The sequence below is a fragment of the Corvus kubaryi genome, unplaced genomic scaffold (assembly GCF_017639235.1).
Source record: "Corvus kubaryi isolate FWS band 111438036 unplaced genomic scaffold, C.kubaryi_AGA036_p1.0 37266, whole genome shotgun sequence".
NCBI lineage: Eukaryota > Metazoa > Chordata > Aves > Passeriformes > Corvidae > Corvus > Corvus kubaryi.
This window is the reverse complement of record NW_024581081.1, coordinates 8,864,331-8,871,583: the sequence shown is the minus strand read 5'-3', so window position 1 is coordinate 8,871,583 and position 7,253 is coordinate 8,864,331. Positions and strand designations below refer to the sequence as shown.

General features: G+C 45.5%; 1 protein-coding gene across 5 annotated transcripts in view; it reads left to right on the top strand.

The window, feature by feature from the left end:
- Positions 1–1,197: 1,197 nt before the first annotated feature.
- Positions 1,198–7,253, top strand: part of LYST (lysosomal trafficking regulator) — a 78,981-nt gene continuing 72,925 nt past the window's right edge. For 3 of the 5 annotated variants that reach the window (XM_042025291.1, XM_042025287.1, XM_042025290.1), the window contains exon 1: positions 1,219–1,315. The gene's annotated coding sequence lies outside the window, so the exon portion shown is untranslated. Of the gene's footprint in view, positions 1,316–7,253 lie in introns of all 5 variants that reach the window. The other 2 variants (XM_042025288.1, XM_042025289.1) reach the window with 2 other exon arrangements.

Genomic DNA, 7,253 nt, shown 5'->3' with positions numbered 1-7,253 from the left:
CAAGGGAAAAAAATAAGAAATGTGGTCATAAATAGATGCCATGGGAAAGAGTATGAGAAGCAAGGTGTACCGGCAGATCGAAGTTTATATTTGCAAGACTTAACTGCTGTTACCTCGTGTGTATCTAAACTTCCTTTGGCAGGTGGGTCCTGGGATCCTGCTGTTTGAAGTATTCCCAAGATTTGGCTCTGTCCATCCGTGTAATCCCTGCAGGCAGCCTGGTTTAAGTTTTACAAAGCCAATATGCCACCAAGGTAGCCATCAGGCCCTGGGATGGATAAGTGAAATGCAATTACACCGTCCTCACCAGAAAAGGCAGCAAAGGTCAGGGAGTAGGAGGCCAATGCACAGGGGAGAGGCATAAGGATGTGAGAAAGATACTCTTGTGCACCCCCTGTATGTACATTTTTCTGATTTCGAGAATCAGGATGGTGATGCCAAACCTAGGCATTCATGAATACATGAAGCACATTCTTATTAACACCTCCTGTGACATATTGCTGTCACTTTCAGAAAATTACTAACTTCCCTGGCCGTGCAAGGTGAATTCCTGAAGCAGGAGAGAGCAATGACATGCAGTCAAGCCTTACTATTTATTTATTTGCCTACACGAACCAGTTCTGACAGGGAGTTGATCGAACAGCATTCAGGGCAACCCTTTCTTCTGGGCATTCCAGCCAAGTGCCAAAGCCCAGCTCCGCAGCCGTAAACCTGCTCCAAGAGTTTACTCTGAGCAAATACCAAAGCAGAGTGCAGACCCTCCGGAGTCCTTCGTGAGGCAACGCAGCGCGGCGGTGACAGCGGCTCGCAGCAGCCCCGCAGCGCCAGACGCCAGCGGGAGGAAAGGCCACAGATACGTGACACGCATGTTAAGGGCGTTTTTAATGTTGACGTTAGAGCCGGGCAGGGTGGTGGTGGTGAGTGAACCGGCTTAGGGGGGGACCTACCGCCCGCTCGGCTCCCCAGCAGGAGCTGCAGGCCGGCCGGCTGCCCATGTGGCACTCACCGGGCGCTGTCACGGGCCGACCACGGGAGCACGGGGAGCCGGCAGTCGCAGGTTCGCCTCTGCACTCCCAGGAGCGCCCTTCCGCCGCCAGCCCGGCCAACCCGGCGGAGCCGCGGCGGCGGGCCCAGGGCGGGCGCGGAGGCGCGGGCGGGAGCGGGCGGGGCGAGCGCTGTGTTGCCGGGGAGACGGGGGCGGGCGGCGCGGCGGGGCCGGGCAGGAACCTCCCGCCATGGGCTGCCGGGACGCTGTCAGCGGGATAAGAGCGGAGCGGGCGGCCGGGTACGTCGGCTCCGGCGGGGCGAGGAGCGGGTAAGGGCGGGACGGGTACCGCCACCGCGGGGGCTCGCCTGGCGGCGCGGGGCCGTGGGAGGGCGCTCAGCATAGGCCCTGTCCACGGGTTTCGGCGGGCCGAAGCCGGCAGCCGCGGCGCCGGGGCGGGCTGTCAGTGGCGCTGCTGTCGCCTGGAGATACCGCTGGAGGCTCGGGGCAGCCCGGCGGCGGCGGCCGTAGTAGGCGGAAGGAGCCGCCGGCAGTGGCGCGGGCGGGGCCCGGCCCGCCCCGGGGCTCCCGGGCAGCAGCGGCCGCCGGCGGCGGGAGGGGCGCCGCGGGCTCGGGGCCCGAGTGTTCCCGGGGCCGCCCGGAGCGGTCCCTGCTGACATGAGGCCTCGGCCTTGCCGAAAGGCGACGTTTAATACTCCGTGTGCGAGTCCAGGCGGTGCGTGCGGGTTCTCCTCCGCCCCCTCCCGTGTTACCGGGATGCTGTGCGGGTGACCGAGCCCTGGAACAGATTGCCCAGAGAGGTTGTGGAGTCTCCCTCGCTGGAGATGTTTCAGAAGCGTCTGGACACAATCCTGTGCCACGCTCTAGGATGACCGTGCTTGAGCAGGGAGGTTGGAGCAGATGCCCCACTGTGGTCCCTTCCAACGTTGTGTGCGAGGTGTTGGCGCAAAGCGGGAACATAACGCCTTTGCTGTCAGCGAGGCGTGTGTTGCAGCTAATGACTGAAGAAAAACAAATGTGGGCTGTTCACGGAAACGCGATAACGCTGGCGGACGTGGAATATACAAGGGTCGCAGCGTTTCAGCACCTGAACTACCTTTTTTTAACAACATCCATCAAAATGAGTGGACAGAGGAGCGATGGGAACTCTTCTACATATTCTTTGAGAGTGGGGAGAACGTTCAAAGATGCTTTTCCGAGAGAAAAACAAAAATCTGAGAATTGCATATTGCCTGATATCCCCAGAGGAACTAAAGAGCTACCTTTTACTAACATCTGCAGTGAAGGGAGAAGGCAGGAAAAGCAGGTGCATCACTGGAAGTGAAAATAAAAGTTCTTGTATGAGAAAAAGCAGAGCAATTGAAGAAATTCAGAAAGAAGATCAGATGACTGAATGTCATGGCCTAGGAGTTAGAAAAGCATCTAATGTGGTTATAAATGGGACTGGCTAAAAAAAATCTGGATGGCAGACTTTTTGCTTTCTTTCTTTCTTTCTTTTTGCTTGTAGTGCCATGTGAATCAGTAAGACTTCATTATAAGGATCTACAGAAATCTGGAGCTAGTGACACAAGCTTGTGTACTGTTGCTGATGAGATGGTGGGACAGCTATCTGTTTTAGTCATGTGTATCATAATCTTATGCTAGGTAGCAGAAAAGAGGTGTCTGGAACATTTAGCATTTCCTGAAGGAAGGATCTGATTTTGTTTGCTTGGACAAGAAACCATGTCTGCATAGAGCTTTTATCGTAATGGAACTACAGTGTGGTAAGGACTCAGGAAAATATTCTTGAGTCTCCTTTTTGCCTTTTTTGTAGGCTCACAGACCAGTAGTGCAAAGAAGAAAGCATCCTCTCAGGTGCTTTAGAAAATCTGTGGTTTACTGGCTCTGAGAGTTTCTGGTGGATGTTTTGAATAGAGTGAATGAAAAATAATGTTGTTTTCATAGATAACCATAGATAAGGGAAAAACCCTCATCTTTTTCTATGGTGTTTTAATTTTATTGTTCTTCCTTGTTGTCCTTTGGACAGAGACTCTTGCAAGCTAAAAGCATATAATTTTCAATGCTTTACTTTTAAAACCAAAGTTAATAGTAAATAAGAGATCTCAGGAAGTCAGTTGTCACTTGCTTTGTTAGACTATACAGATTTCTTAAGAAGAGCTTTTTTGATGTCACTCCCTTCCTGCCTTCCCTTTCTCTTTGTCGTGTGAATTTTTTTAACAATACTCAAAGACAGCTTTCTATCAAAAATGTTTGATTGTAAGAAGTTTTTCTGTTAGGTTAATAAGCATTTAATGAAAAATCTCCTTTGATGCTTCTTTTGCTTCCTCCTTCCTCCTAGTTCCTGAGGTTTTTCATGTGTCGCCACATCACTTGTTAGTGCAGCTTAAGACAGTAAGGAAAGAGCACTTTGTGAGCACTTTGAACAATAGTGTAGGATCTGTTGGAAAGTGAGACACTGGATGTATAAACATTGGAAAAGAGAAACCACATTCTTAACACTTACTGAAAGTAAGTTGCTGTTTTCATGCAGTTCTCTTTACAGTTGAGCTCCAAGAGTGTAAGTAAATACTGTGATCCTGTGAACAAGCACTTCAGGAAGCTCAGCTCTGTATTTCTATTGTCAGTGATTTTTGTAATAGACCATGCTGCTTCCTTATTAGTATTAAATTGTACACCCTTGCAGCTGGTCATTTAGTATTTCCTTCATATTCGCAGAATTTCACCATTGTCATGTTGATCTCTTTTCAAATAAGATAATGTTACCCATGGAGGAAATCTGAAGCAAAACTAGTTTTGATGCTTGTCTTTTGAGTGCAGAAAGGAGCAGAGGGAATTAGGGTGAAATGATTATTTTGTAAGTGGATTCTGCTGCACCTGGAAGTGCTGTGCAGAGCACGCCTGCTTGTCCTCTGTGGGTGAATTTCAGTTCTTTGCAGTGAACAGCTGTCATTGACAAGACACACTTATACCTGTTTTATTTCTTTTTGAGGAGTTGTCAGGCTCTGTGGGCTTCCTTCGCTAAGAACTGTAGTAGCTGTTGCATGAGATGTCACTACTTCATCTTTTTTGTTATGTTTGTTGGAAAATTGGATTAGAATGTTAGAAAAGGATTGTAATATGCAGTGGAGGGAGGCCTTTATGTATATATGCCTGGGATTACTTTGTCTCTTGCTTTCTTTTCCAGTTCAGAGATGGTTGTGAGAATATCAGGTACTTTGGAAAATTATTGCTCAATGAAGGTTCACGGGCATTTAGATAGGATCAAGTAGTCGAGCTGGTGTCACTGCAGCTATTGGCTCCTGTGACAGCACTGCTGAGGATGGTATACCTGGGACAGGATCAGGTAGAAGAGACTTGAGGCTCCTTCTGTTGTGTGACTTGGACTTACTTGTCTGAGCTTGCTAAGCTGATCAAGCAGCTTGTTACTGCTGAAGGGGGAGATCTCCCTCCTGCAGCCTTCCCTTCACTGACAGTGACAACTGTCTGATCCCTCAATATGGCAATTCAACAACAACAAAAAATCCAGCTGAAAATGCTAGTTTTCTGCAAACCTCTTGGGGTGGGTCACATCAAGAAGGAACTGGATGAGTGCAGTGCTGGAGATAAGAGGAAGAGAAGTGTTGCTGGGGAAGAACAGAAGTATCTTCTTGCTAGTCATGAGCTGTCAGGTGGGCTGAGCTCTATACCCCTAGCTGCATTTTGAGAGGTGGGGGCTTTTACTGAGGTTCAGCAGGGTTTCTGATTCAGCTGCCATGGTCTGTTGAGAACTAATAAAGCAGCATGGTATGCAGGATCAGGTTTTCTTTTCCTCTGTTTAGATTCATGTATTGCGTTTGAATATGGCTCTCAGGGACTTTGAAATTAGTGCAAGGTAAAATCTTGCTTCCAGATAGAGCACTCTACACAAGTGATACTGGAATTTGTGATGGGGAAGGAGGAAGAGGCTATGTGTAGTCTTGAGGGTTTTTTTGCTATAAGCTATTAGCTCTTTGATTCATGGGGTCTGATTAAAATCTCTTTTTCTGGAAAGTCAGGTTTTTTTGTACCAATTATTTAAGTAGAAGTGTGAATCTTCTTAGTGTGATTTTTCGGCATCTATGTTGTGTGAAGATACAGATTAAATCTGATGCGGAGTGAGAGAGCAAGATGGAAAGAAATCCTGTGAAATTCCTTAGCTTATGTATGTGGAAGAAGGGATAGGTATGTAATACTGTGATCCATGTAGTGAAGTCCTAGAATAATGCTGTATGTTGGTACCTGTACCTGCTGAAACTTCTAGTGCATCTTTGTTTTGGATATTTCTGTAAAGTTCCGTAGCTTTTTTTTAGTCACTACTGCACATTTAATCTTCCTTCATATTCTGTACCTCATGGGTTTTGTGATTTTGGTGTGTTACGAAGGAGCCAGGGCTTCCACTCTTCTGCTTCTTTGTCTTCTATTTCTTAATGCTCTTCTCCCCCGTAAGTAACTCCCTACTGCCTGCCCTTACTGTGGGTGAGATTTTGCAGTGACCACGCAGTGGGAAGCACTGGCAGGGTTGTCTTCTGCACTTCTGAGCTTGTGTAGCTCCCTGCAGGCATCTGGGGCTTGTCCTCTGACACTTGTGTTTGTATGGGGTTGTTGAGCCATGTGCTGCTGAGGCACTGTGGGTATTACTTACATTATGAAAAAGCTTTTCCACACTTCCTGGATAATTTAAAAGGTGGGAAGTGGAAGGCGAGTAATGAATGGTGGTTTGCCAAAAATGGTGGAAGACTAGTGCCTGTTAGACTGTGTCTGTCAGATGCTTGCTCAACTACTCTGACAATCTCAGCTAATTCTCATGTTTATGAATTCTTCGCTCGCTTTTCGTGCACCCAGAAAGTTGAGCTCCTTGGCTTCAGTTAGAAAAGTATGGGAGCATGAGTGAGTATGGGAGCATAACTGTGAGGTGGGAGGAGGGAGTTTCTGATTTTTCCAACTGTTGACAGTAGAGAAAAATCTTTTTGCTTTCCCAAGAGAAAATTGGGAAGATTAAATGTTAGAAGGAATTACTGTCAGGTAGTGCCAAACGCAAGGGTTTGTTGGAAGTATTAAAACTGATGTTAACTTCTGTGCAGTTTTATTTCAGCAAACACTTGCAGAAAAAAATACACTTCATCTATTCCTCTTTAGTATTGTGAAGGCATTTACCAAAGATTTATGTTCTTTGGGGTAATAAATGGTGCAAAGTATGTAACTAGATCTGTTAACTTCAGTAAGCTACTGATTTGATAGACTTTAGTGCATTAGCTAAAAGATGGGGAATGAGTAACAGAAACAGCAATCTGAAGGGATGAATATGTCTCAGTGCCTTAATTCTAGAAAAATGTGAATTAGTAAGGAAAATATTTAAGACTTAGGGCGAGAAATGTTCTTGATAGCTTATAATTCTGTTGCAGGAGCTGATAAAAATCCAGCAATATGCTGATTGTTGTAAGATTTCAGAAGTTGACATCTGTACAGTTTTGATTCACTAGTTTAAACAGACACTGAAATAGTATTTAAAAAAGTGCTAGTCTTTGACCTTCCTGTTCTCCTTCTATTAGAAGGCAAGAGAGTTTAACAATCCTAATTTCCAAGAACTGAGATCAAACATTCTTATGGTTTGCTGTAGAAAAAACAAAGCAAAAGCCCTCAAGTCTAAAACCTTGGGTGCTACATGATTATTATAATTTTTCTTTCTTGTATCTTTCAGTGATATGGGGAGATTTGAGTCAGTGAGGAATGTGTAATTTCTTTTTTTATTTGCATGTTTCAATTAAGAAAAGATCAAAGGAAAGCAGAAAACTTCCTTTATGTGCCTGAATATATAGAGAAAATGCTGGGGAGTGATGTGGGGGTGTATTTTCCACTCCAGAAGGTACTCCTAATTACTCTAGAACTATTTTTAGAAGCCTAAATTACATCAGTTACAAAGTCAATTTGATTATTGGAGTCCCACTAAGTCCTTAGCATTTGCAGGAAAAATTATCAAATTGTGTTTGCTTACTGAAAATACTACTTGGCTACATATGTACCTTCATCTGGCATACTTCATGCATCTCCTCACTATTTTAAGAGTGTAAAATCTTTTTTGTGTGTGCTCATGTGTGATACACATTTATAATTGGGGACTTCCTATTTTGGTGCTTTTTTTTCTTTGTATTGTGCATAGATTAAAGGTTTTTTCTGGTGATTCAGCCTTTTGTTAAATGTTTGTCTATCTAGTAATAGGTATACTGGGAAA